Source organism: Calidris pugnax, unplaced genomic scaffold (assembly GCF_001431845.1).
Source record: "Calidris pugnax isolate Ruff unplaced genomic scaffold, ASM143184v1 scaffold20, whole genome shotgun sequence".
NCBI classification, from domain to species: Eukaryota; Metazoa; Chordata; class Aves; order Charadriiformes; family Scolopacidae; genus Calidris; species Calidris pugnax.
Genome location: NW_015094510.1, coordinates 19,271,311 through 19,298,381, shown reverse-complemented (window position 1 = coordinate 19,298,381; position 27,071 = coordinate 19,271,311). Strand labels below are relative to the sequence as shown.

The following is a 27,071-nucleotide window of genomic DNA, read 5'->3' as shown; positions in this document are numbered from 1 at the left end:
ACATTGATCACAAATAATGTAATAATACTTAATATCAGCTCTTGTACTAGAGAGTGTTACAGATACAGTTACAGAACACTGAGTCAAATCTATCAGTCCAGTCATCTGTGCCACTAATCCATATTACAATCAGACAATGTGAACAAAGAACTAGCCAAAATCAGTCTTTACACTCAAATCTCCTATGACAGCAAGAGTATTTAACAGTCGTTTGTAAGAGCAATTCTTTGTGGGAAAGAGCACAGTAACATGGAGTTTTTTATCGGATCATTTGTTAATTACATAAGTCAGTTCTACAACAGCAAGTATTTAAAAGACTAATGATAGCACATCCATATTCACAATCTCTTTTACTGCTTATTTTGGCTATGTGAGATTTTGAAGTAATTATTGTGCATGCAAAGCTATTAATTTTATGCAGATCTGCTTAGATTCTGCAGTTATAACTCATAGCTAATGTCATACTGTTTTGGTGGATAAGCATGAAATTCTAAACTTTTGTGTTCTGGAACATTTAAAATCAATCTGTGTTTTTTGGACTGACCTTAAGTGTTTGACTTCTACATTGTTAGTTAGTCTCTCTGATTCCACTGCAAGGCTGGCCAGTTCATATCAGAGCCGAGTCTGATTTCATGCTTGTTGGGTGCTACAGACAAAGAAGACTACTTCATAAAAGAAATTCTAAACTGATGTTTGTCTTCACTTGGCACTTTTTTCTTTTACTAAATAATGGTTGCATTGCTGGTGACTATTTTTCAGAAGGAGGTTGTCCTTATGAAAGCTCTGCAGCTGCTGTCCCCAACACTACAGTCCTTGCAGCAGCTTCCCTTGCCACCTGCAGCAGGAAGCGGAAACTAACTTTCTTATGTAATGGAAAAAAGTGAACTTCTCAGACATAATGTAATAAAAGTATATGATGTAATAAAAGTATATAATCTGAAGAGACCTCTGCCAAACATTTTGTACTCATACGGTTTCTCAGATATGCTCCCTTATATCTATCTATCTATCTATCTATCTATCTATCTATTTGGCTCTAGTAGCCTTTTCCTTCCCTAATATGGTTTCTTCATTCTGTTTCTCATTGATAGCTTTTATTTCCATCTGAAATTGTTATCCTGAAATGGCACCTTGCCATCACTTCAGCACTCTGGCACTCCAGGGAAAGTACCAGAAAGATGCCTTCAATAAATGAAGAAGTAACAACAAACAAATGAGTACCTATTACAGTTATTTCACAGTTGGAAGCAAAATCCAAGTTTTGAGAAACTTATGAGAAGCCCCGGAACTAGATCACATGATGAACTGAAAGCCATTCACCTCTGGAAGTAATGCTTTCATAACTGATTTATTCAGGGATAAATCTTCAGGGATTCTTGATTAAGACCACTTCAAGCATCTGGAAGATGCCCAAGATCTGATTTCAGAAGTATACACACAGAAACTCTTCTAAAGTTCAAATGCACAGGCAGAATCCCAACTACCAAAAAAGGCATCAGGCATAGACTTTCTGTCTCTTGCTATCTTGACTTTCTGGGACTCTTTAGGTTTGTTTTAAGAGAAAATATATTTATGTGTGCATGTGTGTGATATGTATGTATATATAAAATATAAACAAAAAAACACCCAGACATAAGCAGACATGCATAAAAGCATGCTTCCAGGAAACAAAATACCACTCTAATTTAAAGGAACCTTTTATTTCCTGAAGGCCCATCTTGGTCCAAATAACCTGGAACACACATGCACTGCAGCTCCACTTTCTACCTGGAAGATGCATAATGTCCAGTCCTGTTCCAGAATATTATTTCCTATTACTATATCATTTGGAATGCAGTTGCAATATGGAGTGGACAAAGTGAAGAGAAGTAAAGAAAAATTAGATTAACATAGAATCACAGAATGGTTGGGGTTGGAAGGGACCTTACAAATCATCTAGTTCCAAGCTCTCTGCTATAGGCAGGGGCACATCCCATCAGATCAGGTTGCTCAAAGCCCCATCCAGCCTGGCCTTGAACGCTTCCAGGGATGAGGCATACACAACTTCTCTGGGCAACCTGTTCCAGTGTCTCACCACCCTCATAGTGAAAAATTTCTTCCTGATATCTAATCTAAATCTCCCCTCTTTCAGTTTAAAGCCATTACCCCTCATCCTATCAATGCACACCCTGATGAAGAGTCCCTCCTCATTTCTCCTGCAGGCCCCCTTCAGGTACTGGAAGGCTGCTGAAAGGGCTCCCTGGAGCCTTCTTTTCTCCAGACTGAACAGTCCCAACTCTCTCAACCTGATTGAAACAATTTGCTCTTCAGAAGCCTTGAATGAATAGGTGCTATCTAAAGTAGAACCTTATATTGCTTGGGACCATTAGAGTGAATAAATGTATTGCATTAAATTGTGTGTACCTCTGGCACACTGAACCCAAGAAACCTTCCCAAGCGAACATAAGGCAGTGCTACCAGATACCTGGTTTTTCCCAGTTTCTTCTCTCTACATGAAAATTTTATTCCAAAATAATTGGATTATACTATGACTTTTTATGTTTTGTTTGTTTGTTTTTTTTGTTTTACATCTGGCAGTCCCACTATTTATATTGCATAGTATGTCTGATGGGGCTGCTGTGCATTTCTACAGTGCATGTAGAGATCACAGCACAGAGTATTACAGTCAGTCTGGGAAGGCTGACGTGAGCTGTGCTTGTGCACACATAATGAATCCGATATGCTCTGACAGCATCAGATTTACTGCATGTATTTCTTTTTTTTTTTTTTTTTTTCCCCTGGATGTACAAGCAAGACCTAATATTTCATTCCTACACAGAAATAATTGCCCAAATGGATGTGAATCTTGGTCTTCATCTGTTGAAATTTTTTTCATGGCTAGTGTTTGTATGTGTATGTGTGTGTGTGTGCCTGTAAATTTACCTTACCCTGAGTCTGTTGCCATGACTAACATGAGCAGAGTGGATGTGGGCAGTCTTTTACCCGCACCCACAGATCTGTGAGCATAGTTCTTAAGCCCTTTCAAGAGCACTCTTTGAGGAGAGAATTGCAGAGGAGCTGGTCACATTGTCTGTAAGAACTTTGATCAGCGTTAGGTCAGACACTCTGTGACAAACCACATTAGGTACCTTGTCAAGAAAATGAGTGATTTTTTTTTCTAGGTCATTGACTGCTCAGAAAGGTACTTGCTGCTAGTGCTGCCATTGTTCAGCATCATAACCATATTCTCTGACTTTTCATCCTCAATGTATTTTTTCAGTTTTAGAAATTTGGCTGATCCTATTCTACTACTCCAGTTGAAACAAAGTACTTTTTGGGAAGAGAACTGACAACAATCTCATGGTAAGTAAGACACATTTTGGAATCACAGATGACAGTAAACAGTTTGGAATGAATACCACTTCATTTTAAAGAAAAAATATAAGGAGTTCTTACTATTTAATTGGCATCAGTGCACGCTAGAAATTCACAGACCCATCTTAATTTATTCCAGACTGTAGAAAAATGTTTCTATCTAAAGTAATGTACTCTCCATAGGAAAAACTACTCTATTCCACATAGAAAGTATTCTATGTGGAATATTTTTAACATGCAGTAATTCAGGATCATATTATTCTTAGGAAAATCCACTGTGCTGTTGTCCTGAACTTTCTGCCGTGGGGTTCAATAACTAAATTCAGTGGGTCCATAAATCTTTACAGAACACACAGTTTTAAATTAAAAAGAAGCAAAAACATCTGACCCAGAATGGAGACATTAGAACAGTACAAAATGAAAAACTAAGACATGGCTGTTGAGTTGTACTCAATGTCTCGATGTCCAAAAGGAAGCCAGTAACGAGTGGTGTCCATTAAGGGTCCGTAGTGGGATCAATGTTATTTAATATCTTCATTAACAACATAGACAGTGGAATTGAGGGCATGATCAGCAAGTTTGTGTATGACACCAAGCTGAATGAAGTAATTGATTTGATAGAGGGAAGGGATGCCATCCAGAGGGACCTTGACAGGCTTGAGGAGTGGTCCCATGTGAACCTCAAGAAGTTCAACAAGGCTGAGTACAAGGTCCTGCACTTGGGTCGGAGCAAAGAATCACAGAATCTTCATGGTTGGAAGGGACCTTTGAGATCATCAAGTCCAACCAAAAACCAAAAAAAACCCCACAAACACAACCCAACAATCTCAGGGACTAGAGCATGCCCTGAAGAGCCATGTCTACACATTTCTTAAATACCTCCAGGGATGGCAACCCCACCATCTCCCTGGGAAGGCTGTTCCAGTGCCTGACCACCCTCTCAGTAAAGTAATTCTTCCTAATGTCTACCCTACTCCCCCCCTGCCGCACCTTTAGACCATTTCCTCTGGTCCTGTCATTATTCACTTGGGAGAAGAGGCCAACATCCACCTCTCTACAACCTCCTTTCAGGTAGTTTTAGAGGGCAATGAGGTCTCCCCTCAGCCTCCTCTTCTCCAAACTAAACATGTCCAGTTACCTCAGCCTCTCATAGGACTTGCTCTCTAGACCCCTCATCAGCTTGGTGGCTCTCCTCTGGACATGCTCCAGTGCTTCAATGTCATTCTTGTAGCAAGGGGCCCAGAACTGAACACAGGGCCCAGAACTGAACACAGAGCAATCCCCAGTATCAAAACAGGCTGGGGGATGAATGGATTAAAAACAGCTCTGTGGAGAAGGACTTGGGCAAACTGGTGGATGAAAAACTGGACATGAGCTGGCAGTGAAAAAGCAGAGTCAAAAGACACCTTGTACAGCTACCTTTAGGCATGCATTCATAGCACAGTGCAAGACTGGGCAGATGCCTGAGATCAGTGTGGGCTAAAGGACCCTGAACAAAGTGATCTATCATTGAAGGCAGCTTTTATCTGAGCAGAGTTTGGACCTGATGTCCTCCTGAGATCCCTTCCCACTTGAACTAATCTATGATTCTGCGAACCTACAAAAATGTTCTGCTTCCCAACAGGTATAGGAAAAAAAGTTCACAGTTAGTCAGGTATGCCTACAAGGAATTAATTTTTGCTGTCCAGATCTAGTTTGTGTGAGGGTTAGAGGCCAAAATCTTTTCCTGATTTATGCCCTTCTTTGTATTGCACAGTGAGGAGTCCAGTGAGATGCTGTGACTGACTGAGCTACTTCCACTGAGTGGTTCCAGTTGCAGCTGATCCAGGCCTTGGGGCTGTTGTGCACAAAGGCACTCTGGATCACTCTGAAACAGATATTAATGGTGTTTAGTATGGCATGCCTGCAGCTTTTCAGCAGAGCTGTTCAGAGCTGGCCACCTTTGTAGCAGTCCATTAATAAATTGTTTGGAACAGATAATAAAACATTTCTAGATATTAACATTGAAAGATGGTGGTACGGTTTGAGAAAACCCATAACAATCTATTGTTGTTTAGACAATTATTCTATCACCTGATGATCCCTCCCCGCCCGGAAAGGGGAATTGGGGAACACAAAGAAACACAAGGGTTGAAATATAAATAGATTTAATAGACTAAGACTAAATAATTAACAGTAATACTAAAAAAACAGTATTATTCCCGATACTGATATAAGATATAAAAGAATTATACTCAGACAATTATATCAGCAGGAAGCTGTGCACTCCCAGCAGGGACAGCAAATGTCGGACACTGCAAGTGCAATGTCTTCAGGAGGAAGGGAAGGCCTCAGGGGTCCGGCACCGAGGCAAGGAGTTGTCTGGACTGCAGCCATCAAGGGAGAGAGACCTACGCAGCAAACTTTTCTAATTTATGCTGAATGTGACGTTCCTGGTATGAAATAATCCTGTTGGCCAGCCTGGGTCAAATGTCCAGGCCTTGCTCCTCCTTGTCCCTGCACCTAACAAGGCTTGAAGACACTAACCTTGAATCCCACAGAGCCTGGCTGGCTATAAAGTAAATATTTTCACAAATTCAGACACTAAAGTCTTCTAAAAGTGCAATTTTCCCCAGCGTTAGAAGAAAAGTTAGTCCTGTGTCTCTCGACCCAGGGCAGATGGCTTTAAATTTAAAGAGGGTGGAATCAGAATAGGTATAGGGAAGAAGTATTTTACAATAGTGTGGTGAAACACTGGAAGAAGTTGCCCAGAGAGGTGGTAGATGTCCCATCCCTGGAAACATTCAAGGTCAGGCCGGACAGGGCTCTGAGCAACCTGATTTGGTGAAAGATGTTCCTGCTTATTGCAGAGGCGGTTGGACTCTATGACCTTTAAAGGTCCCCTTCAACACTAACTATTGTGTCATTGTATGATTTTATGCAAAAAAATTTGTAGTAATATTCACTCTTTGCTTCCTGAAATAACATAATTCAAATACAGCAGTGGTGACACCTCTGTCTTCCATGAGCTTCTATAAGTTCATGGTCCCAGGTATCCCCTTCTGGGGGATACACTTCTGTGTATATACACTTCTGTGAGCTTCAGCGGCCTTTCTATTCATCACAAGATTTTCAACATGTCACAATATTTTACGTATCGTATATTATAAAGAGTGTTTCTTACACATCCTTGTCAAACACACAACCCCCAGCTTGCTTCTGACTCCCCGCAGGTGACACAAGAGCAATGCAGATGACTGGTTTGGCATTTGAAGTAATTTCACCAAATAGCTTCTTCTCTACTTTTCCTTTTTTGTCAGTTTTAGGTGCTCCAGTTATTATGAATAGGGAGGAACTCATAGATACTAGAAATATCTCTTTTCTTAAGTGGAAAGATAGAGCGGTCAGAAGGGGCAGCAAAGCCAGAACAGATATATTCATAGCCACTCAGTCTCATTTCTCCCCAAGTTTCTCTTATAAAAATATTGGAGCTTTATCACAAATTCTGTACTCACCAACTTTTGTGGCAAGAGACAGGCTCTGCCAAGCCAGGAATCTGTCACAAATAAAAGAGAATGATTTTAAACTACCCTTCTGTGCTTCGATATTTGAATTATAATCTTTCTACCAGCCAAATAGGACATAAAGTTAATAATATAGGTTTAGCGATGAATTAGGCCTTCAAGAAACTATAATTTTATTTGAAAAGCAGCTATCAGAGGGAAGTCAACAATGTCTTGAAACACTTACCAAAAAGAATGCGCTGTCCACCATCTGACTTTGATTAAATTACCCAGAGAATAGTCATATCAAATAAAACCCTTAACACCCGAATATTTGGATTCACTACTGCAATTAACCATCAGATTCTTAAATTAAAAGCTTCTTTGTCTTTTAGAATACATCAATCTGAGATTCTCTGAAACAAAAATAAGAACATAAATAAAAAAACATTTAATTGAAAGGTGCATTTGAAACAAAAAGGGAAAGTTAGATCATCTACTTTCATTTTCTGTGTGAAATAGGTCAAACAACTGCATTAATTTCTCTTCTACTGTCCTAAAATGTTTAGCTAAAGCTTATCTTTCAAAAACACATCTAATCTTTATTTGAAACACAAGAGATGTGTAATCTATCATTTTCTTTGGTAATCTGTTCTGGTGATTTATTGTCGTTTTCACTACAAATCTGTGTTGAATTTGAAGTTCTCTGGCCTCAAAATCCAAGCATGGATTATTGCTGTGCCTTTCTGTCCTCTATAAATAACTAATTCCTCTATAAATTGGTGATGTGAAGTGAATTCTTTCCATTTTCAAGAGTTGGAGTTATGCAGTAGATGCAGCAATTCTGTATTGCTATGTTTGAAATTTTTTCTCTACATCTGATTCGGGAGATCTACAAAGAGGAAATATTTCACTGAATTTCACTGAATTTTAGAGTTGGAAGGGACCATAGAGATCATCTAGTCCAACTCCCCTGCTAAAGCAGGACCACCCAGAGCTTGTTAGAGCACGTTACTCAGGACTGCATCCAGGCGGGCCTTGAAAATCTCCAAAGAAAGGGACTCCACACCCTCCCTGGGCAGCCTGTTCCAGGGCTCCGTCACCCTCACCGTGAAAAAGTTCTTCCTCATATTCAAGTGGAACCCTTTATGTTCCAACTTGTGCCCGTTGCCCCTCGTCCTCTCACTGGCAACTACTGAAAAGAGTCTGGTTCCCTCCTCCCTCAGCCCGCCCTTGAGATACTTGTAGGCATTAATAAGGTCTCCCCTCAGCCTTCTCTTCTCCAGACTAAAGAGTCCCAGCTCTTTCAGCCTCTCCTCATAAGGGAGATGCTCCAGTCCTTGAATCATCTTTGTAGCCCTACGCTGGACTCTTTCTAGTAGTTCCCTGTCCCTCTTGAACTGGGGAGCCCAGAACTGGATGCAGTATTCCAGTTGTGGCCTCACCGGTGCAGAGTAGAGGGGCAGAATGACCTCCCTTGACCTGCTGGCCACACTCTTCCCTATGCAGCCCAGGATTCCGTTGGCCCTCCTGGCCACAAGAGCACACTGTTTGCTCATTGTCATTTTGTTGTCCCCCAGGACCCCCAGATCCTTTTCTTCAGAGCTTGATTCCAGAGTATGTTTACTTCCTTTGTCTTTAGAATAATATTTCTTATCACTCCTGAGCCTACAACACTGATTTTTCACACATTTCCATGGTTAAAATTTCCCATTCTATTTTGGTAGCTTTCTTGATAATTAGGCAATCAGCAAACACTGCAAGAGCTGAAAACCAGCTTGCAGACTGTGTTGAGAATAGGCAGGCAGTGGAAAAGCTCATTGGAACAGAGCTTATCAGGACACGAGTGGAAGAATCTTGACAAAACAACATGAAGTTCCTAACCTGGGCTAACTCACACTTGTCTGTTTCAAATACTGTTTTAAGCAGCAGTAATATTCGGTACCACAGATCCCCCCAAAATATTGTCAGACATCCCCCTCTTCGGCTGAGCTGAATCAAAATATATACTGAGGAAATGAGGAATGTTTTTTCTGTGATTAACTAATAAGCCATAAAGAACCCACACTGTTTATTTCTCATGTCTCAAACCCATTAGATGAGAGTTTTGCATGTGCTCAGCAAAACATCTGCCCCTGATGGGGATACTCATGCAAGGCGATTGTTCAGCAATAGGGAAAAATATAAACCTGGAAAAAGCAGAGAAACATGCTCATGACATCAAGAGCACACTTCCATGTCCTCTTGTCATGGTTTGGGCTTTTTTTTTTTAATTTTCACTAAAAAGGGGAAATAATTAAATATTTTTTTTTTCTTTCTACAGCAGTAGAACTTGGATATTGACCTGAGTACTTTTTTTCCCGTGTCAAATGAGCAGTTCATAGACTTCTTACCACACTGATTGCTTTAGAACTGCTCCTGGATCTTTCATGTGCTATGAATCCAGGACCAAAAACTCAGAATATACCATAGTTGTGCTGAATTAATTAATATGTTTTAAAAACATGTTAAAGACCGTGTTTATGTGATAAATTTGACTAAATCCACAAGTCATGTTAAAGCTAGGGAGACAGATTCTCTCCTGGGTTTTGAAAGGTCCTGGGGAATCAAGGAAAAAAGAAGGAGATTTTTGGCACACAGAAGGGGAGCTGGAAACTTGTATGAACATTTTGGTGGAGATGGAGTTCGGAAAAGCAGTGTGGTGATGACAGGAAACAGATCTGTAGAGAAAAGCAAGAAATACTGATCAGAAAGAATATTGGATTAACTGCACCCAGATAGTTGTTGCTTGGCTGGATGGTTCGCTCAGCTTCTTTTAATGTTTCATTCTGATTTTACCACTTCTCTACATCTTACATCTTTCCACCATGGAGCTCTTGTGAGGCTTCTGGCAATTTCTAGGTTCCTTGAGCCAAGAAGCGCACTGTGGAGGAGAAAAACTGTCTTATGGACATATACAGCTTTGCAGTCTGTGTGGAAGACCTTTTCTACTGAACTGTCTTCAGCATTTACCTCTCCTTGCTATACCTACATGATTAACCCTTAGATGGAATTTACTTACATCCCTAATTCTAGTTACTGTTCGGCAGTGCAGTGGCTTCACAGTTTCCACAGCTTTGGTCAGTGTTTTGTCTTGTGTGAGGATATTGTCTGCAGAAGCAGCTTTGAAAGAACCTCATGTTATAACCACCATGATTTGAACTTAGAGAATATTTAAATGTTTGATGAAATCAGAGGTTCACATTACTCTAAGCGTACCCTTTTGGTTTGTTTCATGTTTGCTGAGCATACAGAACCTTGTTTCTTTTTCTTCTTTCACAACTAAATTATACTCTATGCTTTTGTTATTATTATTATTGGCTCCCCTTGGTAAAAAACTTTATTCAATCTGCTTTTTATTTGGCACTTATATAGACCTTTATATTCCTGCCCAATTGGCCTTTTCATTAGTTCTCTCATGAGTTTATTTGCTCATGCACACAGAAATCTTCAACTGCTCTCTTGATACACCATGTCTACAGACAACACAATGTCCAGAGCAAAGTCTCCTTGTAACTTGGTATCTTTGAGTCACCTCACAGCAGATCTTTTTCTCATTTCACTAAACTACAAATTTATTAACTATCCAAAAAGAAGGATTTTTTTCTTCTCTCTCACAAGATATGCTTATAGTCTCAAAGATTAAGATCCTATGGTTTAATAAGAAGATACTTGTTGTCTTATCCAGCCAATCTGAAGTCAGAGGACTCTGCAGGTTTACATGGTGATTGTTCACCCAAATGGAAGTCTAAGACCGAGTGTTTCCTGTAGATTCTGACAGTGCTTTATTTTATGGGATGAATTATATAAAGATTTTAAGAGAAATTGGATTAAACCAGAATTTACCTAACTTTTTCCTTAGGTCTTAAAGTTAAACCAAAGACTTTTGATTTTTGACTGCATCAAGATTTAAAAGGCTAAGAAATAGGCTCCTGTCCTGTCCATGCCCTCACTCTCACCTTCAATTTCTGAGCTATATTAATGATACATGGCGTGATACAGTATGTGATGTTAACAAATGTATTATATTTCAATTTCTTGGATATCTGCAAAATGCTTATAGTGTTTCTGGCACATCTTAAAAACAGATGCATCATTGAAATAGTTACACTGTACTTAGAAATACTTTTAGGCAAAATATTTTTAAGCATAGGGGTGAGGGCTTCTGGATGACTCTATGAGCTAGGAGCTAATATCTGTCAAAAATATGAAAATACAATCTTACTTATAATTCAACCAACTACAGAAAGATATATACCTTTGGTATTCCTCACTTTTTCCGTTAGAGTACTCTATCTGACTCAAAAAAAAAAAACCCAAAATTGACAGAAAGAACACTGCAGGCAAGGAAAGCCTGTGCAGCATGGAAAGGTGAAAAATGCCATTATAAGTGGAAAAGTCTGATGCAAATATTTATGCTTATTTCCAGACATCCATGGCTTTAGTCTGTTTCCAACTTCAACATTTAGATTAAAATGAAATGCATATGATGTGCTTTGGGCTATAAGACCTGAGAAAAATTAGAAAACTTATATTTTGAATATTTGAACCAACTTACCAAATATTTAATGGGATTTTAGGCTAGGTGCTTTATGATGCCTATATCCCTAACTTGGGTCAGAACAAACTACAATTTGGTCTCCTGGAGGTGAGGAACTGTATGTCAAGGTCAATTCTAGCACTAAAGAGGGCAGAGTCCATCTAAGCCTATCTTGATTTTGGGCAATTGAGTGAGATTGATTCTAGAACCATAGAATAATTTGAGTTGGAAGGGACCTTTAAAGGTCATCTAGTCCAACCCTCTTGTGATGAGCAGGGACACCTTCAACTAGATCAGGTTGCTCAGAGCCCCGTCCAACCTGACCTTGAATGTTTCCAGGGATGGGGCCTGTTGTGGCCTTTAGATAAAGCTGTTTAATAATTAAATACTTGTTGGACCAGATGATCCTTGAGATCCCTTCCATCCATATATTCTATGATTCTCTTCTTCCACAGTTTATCCTTTCGGACTTTCCTTTGGACTTATACCAGCAACTTAACCACTGTCTTCTACAACACCGTCAATGCTGCTTGTTCTCTATCCCAGTTTCAGTTCCTAGAATTGTGCTGTTTTGCAGAAATAAATTTGCATGGGGCTTGGGAACATGACAAAGATCTATCACACATTAGGCAACAGCCATAACTGCTAACCTGTGAGTTCAATCTCTTGACAATTTCTTTCTTTTTTTTGCTGTTTGCTTGGCTTTTTTTTCAGCCTGTGAAAAACACAAAGAAATGCTAGGTTTTTCTAGGAGCATTTTTCTAAGCTCATAAAGTTCCCTGAGTTGAGAAAACACTTTCCAGGCAAATCCCTTAGTAGTTTCTAGGCCTTCTGTAGCACAATCAGAAGTGTGTTTCAGCAATAGGTCTATTGCAGGTGTCTCTCACTGTATTGTTAGCAACAGACCTAAGCCTTTTGGGTCAGGAAGCACAAGCTGTTTCAGAGGACACTTTATGTTGAAACTGGGAAACTTCTGGAAGTCCTGGAAGTAAAGCTGTGTGACTGAAACTCCCACTTACAAAAAATGCAAACCTGTATGTGTGTCTTAGTATTGCTAAGTATTCGCTTAGTATTGCCAGATGTCCTGATAAGGTTGTAAATCCCAGTTTTCTCTGTCCCAGTGGAAATGCTGAGTTTTACTGCCCGTGTCACAGCAGCATGGCTACAAACTCGCTGCAAACAAGTCTTTACAACTGCTGCCTCACTGGGCAAAGCTATTCACTAGGGAGTAAAGGAGGGTGTGAGTTGCCTAAATCTAGGTCTGGAGAATCCCCTTGGTCAAGTAATGAGAGGTGAATATCATCCCTGATATTGATACCATGCTTGATAAAATCTTTTGTTGTGGGGAATTACAAGGGACTGAGGGCATTCGGTTCGCCCTAAAGTAGATACTGATGGCTTGAATCAGTTGGCTAAACATCTGATCTCTAAAATCAGATGTGGTCAATGATCAATTTCTTTGAACAGAGCCAACACTGAGATATGATACTGGCACTCTAATTAACATAAACAAAGATGCTAATGTATAATCTGCAGATACACAAATCCTTCCCAAATGAATAAACAATTTAAAAGTTCAGCTGGAGAGAAGCTAGGACACAACTGATATTTCTGGTCATATTGCTTACTAGGGTACTGGAGCTGCTGGGATTTAGTCACAAGACAACTGTAGTGAGTCTACAGAAAACAGACCAAATGAAATAAAATGGATACATGACTCAGGAGAGTGGGACTTGCCCAATTCTGCCAGGTGACTGGTCAAAGAAATATCGCCTTCCAGGATTCCACTGTGTAGCACAGACTCCAGAACAAGATGAGAGTTCACTGAATATTGTAAATGAAAGAGTTTTCTTACTGTCTGCCCCCTTCCTCTGGTGGGAGTATTTTCTTTCTGTGAAGAGGAAAATTCCTGTATCAGTCTGTCTGTGAAAGGGGAAAAACTATATTTTTGTTGAGTTCCATCTCCACTTGGTCTATTGCTATCAAGCTTCATTCAAATCTTCCTTTACCAAAATCTTTCATCTGAATGTGGAGAGGTAGTAGCTGACTTAGAAGCCATTCAGAAGAGATGAATTAATACAGAAAAAAATCAAACCCTAATACATCTTTTTGCTTTAACAGGCCATCCTTTTATTCTACCACATGTGAATATATCAGATTCTGTGTTATAACATCATTTAAATTTAATATTTAAATGATGATTTGATAGATATTCCTCTGGTAGCTGTCACTAAAACATTTAAAAGTTTGGTTGCATTTTCACATTAGCAGTTCATTATATGTTGTCTGACATTTAGGGAAAAGTTTCTTTTCTTTTATGTTTATGCCATACAGGCCTCTAAATTAGCACATTTTGACTTCGAAAGCAAAATTAATGGTTTTGATCAAAGAAATTATTTTTCAAACCTCATGTTTTGACTATTCATACTTCTTTGGCAACTTCTGTGCTTCCTAGTAATTAGGTTTGCAGCTGTCAAAGTAAAGTTCATTGTTGAAAATATTTTCTAAAATCTCAGACTCATTAATGGCTTCAGTTGTTTTATTGCTTGCATAGCTATTGAAAAACAAGACACTTAGCCCCTTAACTCAAAACATATCCCCTTTTCAGTCATCTCTTGGTGTATACAAGAAGTACAAAGCAGTCCTGCCAGAAGCACTCCTCCACGCTGACGGAATCAGTAACTGGAAGAAATCTGGGGCTGAATGGAGGGATTAGCCCTCAGTTTGCAAATCCTTTTCTTAGCCTTTGTGATTTGAATGTGTACTGGGGCCCTCATATACCAGTAGGATTCATTCTCTTCTGCTTGCCTCATATCTATCTTGAGGATAGGAGGGAAGAGAAGATGCCAGCTAATATCCCATAATTTCTCCCTTGGAACCTTATTCTTGAGTTGTGAGTACAACTCACCAAGTTCAAGGCTCTGGTTATATAGGTAGCAACTTCTGATGTAAGGTTTTGCAATGTCAGGCCCAAATGGGTCTTTTGGTTAAACTCAAATTATCTCCTGGTGTACTTTGGGACATTTGTAGACATTATAAGAATTTATTAAACATATATCTATTTTTAAAAGACTTAAGCAGAAATGGAAAACACCTTTAGGTCATCTACTCCCTGTCTTTGCCAAAGGGGAATTGGTCCCTCAAGTATAATTTCAAGGATTTGGAAGAGATTTCCAGTGTTTCCTCCAGGTATCCTCTTTTGAAAGGTAACCCAGGACTGTAGCCATATATCTCAGATTGTAAACTAAACCTGGATGTTTCCAAGCTATTCAGGCTGCTGATCCTTCTGGAAAATCTATTCCATTTCAGACTGTGGTAGCTGGAAGAGAGTAATGTCCATTAGTATATTTTGAAAATGATCGTGTGTCTTAAATAAAAAATGGAAACCCTCTAATTTAGCAGCATTTGTTAATGCTGTGAAACAAATGCAATCCTGCACTCTGTCACCTTTCAGGAAGCTTTCTAATCTGGCTGAAAAAAGTACATCTGAAGTAGAACAGTGGATCAAAGAAGTGCTGGTCTTCAATATAGACTGCTTTCACCTGCTCACCTCCTCTCCTTTCTGTCAACCCTGAAAGAACTGAAGTTACATGCAGAGATTCATCCAAATAGAAATCTAATTGAAAATATGATTTTTTTAAAATGAAATTTATATTTCTATAAATTTCTTTTCCCTTAAGCCAGAGTTAGATATGCTGTTGACTTGCATTGAACTTTTCAAATGAAAAGTGTCAATGGTAGAATGAAATCAATTCAGCATGATATAAAATATTTAATGTTGATACATCCCTTTGACTGTAGTCTCTTTGGTTACTTACAGTGACTCAATTAAAGCAAGTGTTAACTCCAGAAGTGTTCACCCCCAAAAGAATTAAAATTTGAGGTAAAACAGAACCGACTTTCTGTTCAGTAATTTTACTTCTTAGCTGGGCCTCTTCTAACTCTCTGAAATTAACAGCATATTGTGCAGTGATAAGACCTATGTTTATAGTTAAAGACAAGGAAAGGTATGCATAGAGGCTCTTGCTTATACTTACTGCTATAACAACCAAGGTCAGCTAACGTTATTATTTGCCCCACTGGAGGGTCAGAAATGGAAAAGTGTAGAGAGTTCCCACCTGCAGGGAGGAACAGACGGGACAGGTGATCCAAAACTGACCAACGGGGATATTCCATCCTAGGTGCCCATCAGTACAAAAGCTGAGGGACTAAAGGGTCAGTCTCCTTCTTCAATGGCCGATGTCCTTGAAGGACCATGTTTGTCTGTCTGCCGTTGGTCCCGGTCCATGCATTTCTGACTCCAGAGCTGAAATCCAGTTCCTATCTGTCGCTGAGTCCAGCCTGGGATTTCTGCAGTGTCTAATGGTGACATCATCCTGGGAGCTTGATACGATTTTGTATATACTGTATCTATTTCATTATTTTCTTTTTATTTTATTATTAATATTTGGTTAAAGTAGTTTAGTTCCTTCTACACTCCTAAATCTCTTTATCCTTCCTCCTCCTCTCCTTGGAGTGAGAGGTGGGGGGAGTGCATCTGTTGCTGGTCTTTGGCTGATTCAGCCTAAACTGCAACAGATTTATTGGCGCTCAATGTGGGGCATAAACGGAGCTAAACCAGAGCTCTGATAGATTGCCTGAATAGTTTAAATTCCAACTTGCTCAGAGAGAACAGACAGTTCACATCATGTCGTCCTTACATGAAATGTTACATTGTGTCTTTAGAGAGCTTTGTTTTAAGTTAATTGGTGCAATGCTGTGTAACTTGCTGAATGTATTGTGTGGTTTACCTGTTCTTTGCGTTTGGATGCGGTGGTTTAAGTGTACAATGGATTGGTACTATGGACGCAGAGTATAGTGTAGATTTGCCCTCAGATGTAAAAAATGATTGCTTGGGTAATGGTTCTACTTGCATATCTCGAGCATCACTCGAAGGATTCCTTTACTAATTACAGTCTCAGTTTTACCTGGGGAAAGTTTACTTCACCATTTAATGATTATGCCAAAGTGACATCATCAGAATTAGGGAATGGAAAACTTTTAGGCTGTTTAGAAAATGAATGTTTTTTTCATTTGATCATGATTTTGTTTTTCTGAATTTTTTTTTCTGAATGTGTTGCAGGGGTGTTTTTTTGTTAAACATCAGTGTAGGAGAGAGTATTATGTGACTCGTGATTGCTATGTGACTTGTGATTGATTGCTATTCATGGACGAAATTACAGACAGCAGGAACACAAACAACTCAAGCCATGACATAAAGTTTTAGTCATGAAGTTATAGAGAAGCTGAAATAAATGAATTAAAACACTGTCATAACTGCCGGTTACGACGGCGTTATATGATTAGTTACAGAAACTTATTGCCTTGAGAAACGGCTGCAGGGAAAACCACACTCTTTCCACGACAAGAATGATGTGCAAAGGTCTTATATGTGGCCCAGCAAATATTCTGCTGATGTTGAAATAATTGATAAAATGGGAATAAAGGCTGAAAGAAGGGTCCAGGATGTTGGGACATAACATGAAAACCTGTGTTTACCTAAGTAATTTGGAACTAAGACTTCTCTGCTTGAGAAATGGGCAGCTTACATTTCTTCTGCTCCTCCTCTCTACTCTTGGGAATATTTTTCTTTCAAACTCAGCTTTCTTCTATTCTTTGAATATTTTTTTTACATTTGGAAGCTTGGCTGCCTCTATTAATTTATAGAGGATTTATCTAAACATAAAGGAATGCTCGACCTTCTTTGGGAGTAACTGTATATTCTTCTGGAAACAAAGATTTCTTTGTATTTTCATTGTTATTATATATTGAATCTTTTCATTATTTTTATATTACCAATTTAAAAATAGTCTCCTGTCCACTAAAGATGAGTTTCTAGTTTATTCTATAGTATGATTTAACAACAGCTATCCTTATTATCCACTTATGCAGGTCTGTGTCTCACCATTTTGTCTATAAAGATACCATGGACTGCATTAAAGGGTATGCTAAAGTCAATATATACAACATCCGCTGCTGTGCCCTTGTCCATGGAGCTATTAATTGAATTGTAGAGGGCAAGTAAGTTGGTCAGATGTGATTTTCTGCCTGTTCTCAGTCACCTTCTTGTTCTTCACATGCCTGAAAATGGCTTTGAGGAGGATTTGCCCCATAATCTTCCTAAGAGTCTGAGACTGAGAAGCCTGTAATTTCCTGGATTCTCCTCCTCTTCTTGAAGACAAGCGTGATATTTTCCATTTTCTGGCCATCAGAAAACTTCCCTGGTCACCATAACTTTCTAGAGATGATAGAGTGAGGCCTTGTAGTGACATTAGCCAGCTGCTGCAGTATCCTTGAATGCATCCTATCTCATCCTACAGACTTCTACATGTCCGAGTGGTATAAGAACTCCTTAACTGTGTCTTACTCTCCTGTGGGTACTGCTTCACTCTCACAGAATTTACTAGTAGGCTTGGAAAACTGGGATGCCAGAGAGCAAGTTTTAGTAGTGGAAACAGGTTTTTCAGTGTATTTTGTCTCTAGGTCTTGTGTCCCAATGACCAGATTTTCCCTAACCTTCCTTCTACTGCCAGTGTACCTACAGAAGTCCTTCTTTGCCCTTCACATCCCTGGCTTCTATATTTCTCCTGGGTATGAACACCTTCTATGGTCTTCCTTTTTGTGTATGAGCTACATCAGGAGTTGTCCATTCATCCAGGCTGGACTTTGGCCACGCTTGTTCAGGTTTCTGCACTTTGGAATGTGAATGTGGACTCAGCTGGTAGCTGTCCTCTCTTTCTTGCAGGGAGACAAGTATCAACTGGTCTGGCCCATCTTTGATTACATTAGTTTTTTAACTTTGTAGGTTATGCAAACACAGCTTTAAGAAGAGGAAACCATTTTTTAAATGACAAATTTGTGAAATTTTGGCTATGTTCAAAGCACCTAAAGGCAAAAGCAAAATGGACTTCAGACAGACAGAGTGAAGTAGCAACTAAAAAAGTATTCCCCCTCTGAAGTAGAAGATGTAGAGCAAACAATACTCTAAGGTTATTGCGTTATCTATTTATTGTCTATAAATAAGCCTGAATCACAAAGTTCAGTGTAGTGCAGACATGGAATCCAGTTTCAGCTATTCTAAAAGTAGAAGTACTTTGCAAATATTAGATCAGTGTTTTTACTGACTGCATTTGTTGATGTTTAGATGGTTGGAACTCATCGGTGTATTATAATTCATATTCTGTATATGAACCCTTGTAAGTGCAAAAAATGGGGCCACCATGTAAAATATATCTTTCAGACATATTTTCATATATATCCAGACCCAAAAATCTTACCCTCAGATTAGCTCAGTAATAGAAATGAGAGATTCAGAAGACTCAGAATTCAGTCATGTCGTATCTATTTCCTTGGCAATACAATTTTGCCTGCCAGAGTTTTTGCTAGTGTCTACTTCAATTCCACATATACAACAAGGAAAATACAGAACCAGTGCAAAGAAGTCAAAAGACCTTTTTCTAAATATTATCTGATGGCACTTCGTCTGGAACTTTTAAAAACCTACAATCCTGAAGAGAAAGAAAATTGAAGTGAGATAAATCTAACGAAACTAATATGCACAGAGGGGAAAAAAGAGAAAATAACCCAACCAAACAGCCCTAAAAGTTGGACTCTTTTCATGACACATATCTGAAACTCACATGATTTGGATAAGTCTGATGTTTCATCATACTGGGTAGCAGTTGATGGAGCCAGATGCTCCCTCAAAGAAAGATAACCACAAAATGAATCCTGCCAAGCTGCTGATGTATTAAACACTCATTCTGTAAGTAGTGTTATAAACAGAGGCCCTTGCTCCCACGGGTCACAAAATGGATAGTGTTCAAAAGTCAGCTCTGAAAATTTTTATATTTGTGGATTTTTGCAGTGGCAGCAAGGACCTGGTTCCATAGACTCTCCTCTTAGCAGCAAAGCTGGTTTAAGCTGTTCCCGTCCACTTCCCCTGCCCCAATACTTATTCTTGTCTCTATATCATCTGTTCATGATCTCATGTGGCAAATATGATTTGCTAATTGATCACACATCTATTGGTCAGCTCATTCTGAGGAAAACCCAATGAAGGTATTTTTATCCTTGAGTGTTTTTCAATCAGTTCCTTGGTTTGGTTCGTCTCACAGTACAACTGAAGGGGATGGCATGGGAGTGAGCAGGAATACCTCTGCACAAGGGTGGAGAGAACTGTTTACATCAGAGCAGCTGCCAAGGGAAACATCTGCTGACCCCCAGTGTCAGCCACGTGATTTCCATTAGGTTGAATCCAGCAGGCTGCCATATACAAAGTAAAAAGTAGTTCTTACAGAGGAAAGCTTGTAAGGTAAAGACAGAGAAAAGGCTCAGGTGTCCCACTTCACTGATAAGGAGCAAGAGGTGAATCCCAAATGATGATAGCTCAGCACAATGACAAGGAAACTTCCTGGAGCTAACCGGAAAAAAAAAAAAAAATAAAGAAAGGAATCTCATTCACGATAAGCCCGAAATGAAGAGAATAGGAAATTTCCCTATAGATAGATTAACCCTACAGTTAAGATTTCCCTTAACTAAGAGAAAAGTCTTTTTGAAAATAGAAGGATAAATACACTGTTTACAGCCATAGGAAAAAAGGCAGAGACTGAGCTATTTTCCCTGTATATTTTCTTATCCTATGCCATGCAGTTTACACCCCAGCACTGAATGTTTCTGAAAATGGGGAGAAGGGAGAAAGAATGAGCAAAGCGTGCTTGCTGAGCTCAGGATAGAGAACGGGGCTCTACTTCAGGGAAGTATGGTTTGGGAAACCTGTATTTCCAACAACTGGTTTCATTGCACTGGTGCAAATGGCTCAGCATCAGTCCTTTGAACTCCACAGGGTAAGACAAAAGTGTTGTGAGGGGAGGATACACATGATGTTAAAGTCACACGTATTCTGTACTTGACTGGGCTTGTTTCTAGGGAGACCCCTATGAAATCAGTTGGAAACACTTGTTCGGGATCTTCACAAAATAAGGATTCTAACTCAAGAAAAGTCCTGAGAAAGCCTTTGAGATTAAAGTGAGAGAAGCAGTTTACGGAGACCTGCTTTTATTATTATAATTTATACCTCCAATTATGGGAAGTTACTGCTAATATTTTACACGTTTAATCATGTGCATGGATTAACTTCTTTTGTCATGAAAAATACATTTTGACATGTTAAAAAGTCTACCTTTCTGAAAATATTGCTTAAGTCTTTTTCTGCATGGTCTCTTTCTGCACCCACGTACAGTGTATGTGGTTAAAACTATTCACTGATTCACAATTTTTCATTCATGCAACTTTTCAATTTATTTCTTATAATAACAAACTATAATAATTTTGCATCAGACTTTACTGAATGTTAAGAGATATATTCAATGATTTTCATTCACGTGTTACTGGAAGGATTTAAATATATATTCTCATTATTTTACGTACTTTATTCAACAAAATATCTAGGAAATTTCAGGATATGTTCTGCTCTTTGTTGCCCAAAAGCCAGGCAGAAATTTTGGGAGAGATACCACTCCTGACCATAAAACACCCAAACATGTTTATAACGAATCATGAAGACAGCTTGCATAAATCCTACCTGGCTTCATGCTTTCATAATCTTTTCTTTGACAGCATATCTTGGAAAACGTATGTAGCACTTGTTACTGAGAGTCCTGCTTTGTAGGAAATGTTTCCTAGAAGTATTTGTTACTATAATGTAAAAGGTATTTGTAAAAATTCTGGGCTTCCATGAGCAATTACAGTATGGGGAGAAGAGAGAATCTCTCCTTTGTCAAAACACAAGTTATATATTCACAACAGATGGAAGTGCCTCCAGAAGCCTATCTTCAGTAGTGATCAGCTATAACTTGTAGATATAAATTAATTTTTTTACAATAAAATTAATTTAGAAAGAAATTTACATTTTAGAAAAGATTTTGCAATCGTAAAAGAGGGAAGACTGTAACGCAGTTTTGTTTAGCAGCAAAAAGGAATGAGAAAATGTGTCATCAGAGCCTTAAGCTATCTTATAAAGTAAATGTTTTTCTAAATTCTTTCCTATTATTTTTATTTTAAATCTACTCAAGTATTGCAAAATATTTTCTTATAGAAAACATACAATTTTAATAACCTTCTTTTAAAGCAGTCTAAACCATTCCCATTCAAAGAAAAATATTGGTGGCTAGAAACTTTCTGTAGGACATCCACATTCCTCCAGGCAAATTTATTTTTCCTCTTTAGGGTGTGAGCTTTCATGATTTATCTAGTGATTAAGATAACAAAGCATTAAGTGCCTGGCCAGCAATATCACAATAACTCCCTTGTACAGGTGGAACAGTATCAGTGAGATGATCATGTCTGACAAAGCAAAATCATCTGATCAATTGGTTTTTAAATTAAAATATCCAAATCTTTTGTACAGTGTATACTAATGGCCTATTATTTTTAATATACAATGTATTTTGCAGAGCTTGAATAATGTTCTGACAGAACAAGAAAAGAGCTTTTTGAAGTCCAGAGAGATAAAGCCTACCTGAAAGACTTTTTACTTTCATTTTGACTGATTTTATGGAAGATTTTACCTACTTTATTTATTCTTTTATAAGTTTTTCTAGAGAAAATAAAGAGTTCTAGGAATCAGTAGTATTAAACTGAGGAAAATAAAGGATATTGTTAGGAAATACATTATATGGAAAGAATAGTCAAAAGAGTTTTATCCTGATAATTCCCAGCAGAAAGAAAAAGCCACTCAAAAACATAGTTCATGTACATTGAAAAATTCCTCAAGAATTACCTCTCAGGTTAAAAAAATATATAAAGTATGCTAAGGAATTAAAAAGGAATATAAGACAGAAATGGTTTCTACTGTTAAACATTTCATTGCATAGACCATTTATTCCTGGAGAGAAAATATGGATAAAGTATGGATAGACAAAAGGGAAAGATGAGATTTTTAAAGTCTGGATGTTTTCTAATTTCTGTCTCAAAGCATTTCCTTGCATGGCTTTTAGATTAACTGACACAAAGTTTTCTTTCTTTCTGTGGAATTTAGATTGATTCACACTTGCTCGTGATTTGAACTCTACTGCATTCCATATCTTCAGACCATCTTCAGTGGTTTTTTAGCAAAAATTACTTGACAGTCAACAATCTGTATTATTACTTCCTACCTCACAATTGTCTTTGTCTCAGTTTTGAAGTCATCCATTGCCTAAGAACAAAATTTTGTAAGAGACCTCTGCAAACTTCAAAAGACAATTATATTAAGAACTAGAGTCCTTCAGATCCCATCCAAAAGGACTTTTCTCTTTGTGGGGGGCAGAGGCTTCTCTGAGGTCCCAGAGATTATGGGATGAAGTCGTTCAGGAAGGAAAGGCCATTTGAACCTCCCCAAGAGCTTCTTGGACCTGGTATAAACATGTCAACGTAAATGTAGTTACAGAAGAAACAGACACAGCCCTCAGACCAGCTGGAGGAGTAAAAAGTAAACCACACAAGCTTCCAACAAACAAACAGCCAAAATGTTGATATCAAACATGCCATGAAAGGTGTTCTGGGCTTTGGGGTGTTGAGATAACATAAGGCCAGCCTGAGTCACAGCATTCACGGCACAAATGGCAGGAACTTGGGGTGAACAGTGTGATGGGAAAGTCTACAAAAACAGAGCAGAGTTGAGCTACTTGTTGTCCAAGAAGTTAGACTTGTCAGAGCTGGAGCCCCTTTCTGATCTTGCATTCATGCATTTGAGCAAGAAAAAGTAAAAAAAGGGTTCCACCGTACCCTGTTAGCTTCTTATGCTCAAGATGTCTCCTCAGCCTAAGTAATGGATATATTCCTCAGTGAAAATTGTGCATTTGCTCCTGACAGTCAGAATGGATCACAACATTGAAAGGTGTCCAGAAGGTGAAATCCAGCAATTTTTTTTATATGTTTGCTCTTGCTACAACAATTTTTCACACCTGCAACACTGGAAAATGCTTTAAGAGAACTTGATTTGTGCTTTTAGAAAAAAACAAGAATCATTTTAGGTTCTTTAAATGCTTTAAGTTTCCTTGCTGAACCAAAAAAATGGAGGAGAAATTGAAGTTATTTTCAGGTAAATTGGAAATGTAACTCCCCACCCCAACACACAGAAAAAGCATACAAAAAAAAAGTCCCCCTTTTTTCTGATGAAAGAAAAAAAGTATTGTTTGGGTTAAAAAAATTATTGTTTGACCCATGCTACAATATGGTCTGATTTGGACTTTCTTCTGCAAAAATTATTGGCAATTCTTATCACAAGAATGGCATTGTCAATAAAAGCTGAGATGTTTCAAGGTGTCCTTTATTTCTAATTTTTGACTGACTGCCCTAGCTGAGTTTGATTGAGTTTGGCAGATAATTTCTGGTTCCACAAAGTATCTTGAAAAATAAGCTGTCCCTGGGTCTAGCTGTAGGTGAAATGAAACATTTCTGCAACCTTATTTCAAAACAAATTATTCTTATGATTGAAGATGTTCCTGCTCATTGCAGGAAGGTTGGACTATATGACCTCTAAAGGCCTCTTCCAACCCAAACTGTTCTATGAGTCTATTATTTACATAGCATGGTAATACTACGTGAGCTGCAGTAAAATGGTATAAAGAAGCAACAAACAGAAAAGTAGATGTTGCTCTGGTGTAAAGCACAGCAGAGCTGAGGTCCTGAGTCCTCTATTGATAGAAGAGCTATTGACCCGGAGACACAACCACAGGAGGGTGTAGGGTGTCTTTCCAACATGTGGTCAACACCATCTCCGAACTTCTGTAATTTGACTGTTATCTTCTGCACAGGCAGAATTAATATTGACACCATGTATTTTTTATACCTTTTGGAGACATTTGTTCAGACAAGCATGGGCTATTGTTGAGACAGATAAGGGTTCCCCGTCCTTCACTGCTGTTTGGTAGCTTAATGATTCTTCATCTGACAGTGGAGTAGAGCTCCATGAGTCGTGCAAGGGGAGTATGGGCGGGCAGAGAGTTTGTTGTGCAACAGTCCATGACTGTCCGCACTGCTGACACCATGGGGTGAAGCTGAACAAGCCGGTTTCTCTGCTGTGTTTCATCTTTTACCTCGATTTATTCTTTTCTTTTTTTTTTTTTTTTTTTTTTTTTTTTTTTTTTTTTTTTATGATGTAGGTACTATGAATATGCACGGAACCCTGGCTTCACAGCCATTAACATGATTGTTAGTGTCTTCTGACAAACATATGCCTTGGTTTATTTGGTGTGCTCCGCCACTCAGTGGTGGAGCAATCTTAACCAGTTCACATCCCATACACTGCATAAAGCAGCACTGACTTGTATCTGCCTTCTTTTGGTTTGCTTTTTTTATGCCAGCATATGGGAGAGTATATGACCCTCAGTGCTGGCTGATCTCTTAGGGAAACTTCTCCTGGGTATGCTCTATTTCTTAAGAAACCTCTCCAGGGAATACTATCTCTTCTAATGAAAAAAAAAATTAATTTGTTATGTGAGTCTTTTCCTTATCCAGTTTTCTTGAAAGTGACCTTGCTGCTGTAACAAAATATGTAAAATCATGGAACAGAAGAGCTATGGGTTTTAGCAACTACCTCCTGCCATCACTAGCTATAAGCTGTTTCCTCAAAGGCAAAGTTATACTTGAGCTGCTAAAGCATTGTCTCCAATATCAAGTTCCTTTGATTGTGCACAATTTAATTGAATCTAAGTTGTTTAGACTATAAACATGGTATTTATGCAGATTTTATAAGAAAAGCAAAATGAAGCTTTGGTGGTAAGCATTTGAAATAGCAACACTGAATCCTGCAATTAACAGATGGAGCATATTTCACATTAAGTAGCCTGTCAAATTCAGCAAGCTCCCTGCTGCTATAGAAAACTGACAAAAAAACCCTAGGCACCCTCTTGATTAAGAGGCAATTTATATTTGTCCTCTTATGTTATAATACTAAGTATGCATATATATATATATGTATATATACACACGTATGTATACACACACACATATGTTTACACACACATACACAGGTGCATGTATGTATGTCTTAAGAAATCAACCCAAAAATTCTGACTCAGTGTGAATTGATTTCCAGATGTAATCCATTATACTTACATTCCCCGAAACCACTTGCAGCCACAGGGTCCCCATTTGTCTGTTCTTCCTTAAGGGTCTATTCACAGAAGATTTGCAATGCCAGTGGAGAGCCTACAATGTGCAAAAATAAGTCACTCTTCAGCTTCTTTTACAGAGGGCTGAAGACTTGATATCTCAGAGGAAGTCAGGCAAGCTCTGGAAGAAATTGTGATGGGGAAATGAGTAGCACAGGGACAGAGAGGCATACTTGTTTTATTAGGTACAATAAATATTATCAACCCTGAGCTGGTTCCTGCCAGCTATTACTTTGGACTTCTATTGTTGAACTAAAACTTACACACATGAATGCGCTCTTCTGCCTCCTCAGGGAAGAAAGGTTGACCTCCTGCCTATGTTCACTTTCTGCCCAAAGTCTATGTTGTGGTAGTAGTTTATCATAGAATCATAGGAATCCTGTTCTGTTCAGGGAAGTGGTGGAATCATCACCCCTGGGGGTATTTAAAAATACTGCTTAGCGATATGGTTTAGGGATGGTTTTTGTCAGTGTTAGGTTGATGGTTGGACTTGGTTATCTCAGAGGTCCCTTCCAACCTAGACAATTCTCTGATTCTTTGATTCCATGTGCTTGTAGAAGGCCTTCTTGCTGTCCTTGATATCTCTGGCCAAATTCAATTCAGTCTGGGCTTTAACTTTCCTAGCTTAGTTTCTAGATGCTTGGACATTGTTTCTGGTTTCCTCCCAGCTTACCTGTCCTTGTTTCCATTCTCTGTATGCTTCCTTTTTCTGTCTACGTGCTGCCAGGAGCCCTTTGCTCATCCACACAGGCCTCCTGGCATTTTTGCCTGACTTATATGCATTGGGATAGAACTCCCCATCAAGGAAGTGATCTTTGAATGTTAATCATCTTTCTGCTTCCCGTTCCCCACAGGACCTTATCCCCCAGGACTCTTCTAAGCAGATCTTTGAAGAGGCCAAAGTCTGCTCTCCTGAAGTCAAACGCTGTAAGATTGCTTATTGCCCACCTTCCTGCCATCAAGATCTTGAACTCCACCATCTCATGGTCACTGCACCTCACTGTGTCTGTGGCTTTCATCTTCACATCCCCAAATTAACTACTCATTGGTGAGTATGAGGTCCAGGAGAGCACATCTCCCTGTTTGCTCTTCAGTCACTTAGAGAAGGAATTTAATATAATGCACTCCAGGAACTTCCTGGATTGCTTATGTCCTGCTATGTTTTCCTTCTAGCAGAAATTGGTGTGATTGGAGTCCTCTATGAGGAGCAGGGCCTGTGAACGTGAGACTGGTTCTACCTGTGTGGAGGCCCTCATCTACTTTTCCATCTGTATTCATTCAGATAATCAATGTAAAGGTAAGAGGTTTTGCTGGCACCAATTTTCCATTGGAAATTACAGTTTCATCAGGTCATAAGTATTTGACTGAATTGATCTGAATATTTTTCCTGGAAAAAGCCTGAGTAAACTATGACTGTCTGCTTTTATATTTTACAAAAATTTTGATTTCTTGAAAGAAGTA

At 38.8% G+C, this 27,071-nt stretch overlaps 1 long non-coding RNA gene across 1 annotated transcript in view; it reads left to right on the top strand.

Annotated features, from left to right (window-relative positions):
* LOC106902423 overlaps positions 1–26,643 on the top strand; it is an 84,322-nt gene extending 57,679 nt beyond the window's left edge. The window contains exons 2-3 of the long non-coding RNA XR_001414495.1: positions 3,260–3,342; positions 26,465–26,643. This is a non-coding gene — a long non-coding RNA (uncharacterized LOC106902423). The remainder of the gene's footprint in view (positions 1–3,259; positions 3,343–26,464) is intronic.
* The last annotated feature ends 428 nt before the right edge of the window (positions 26,644–27,071 follow it).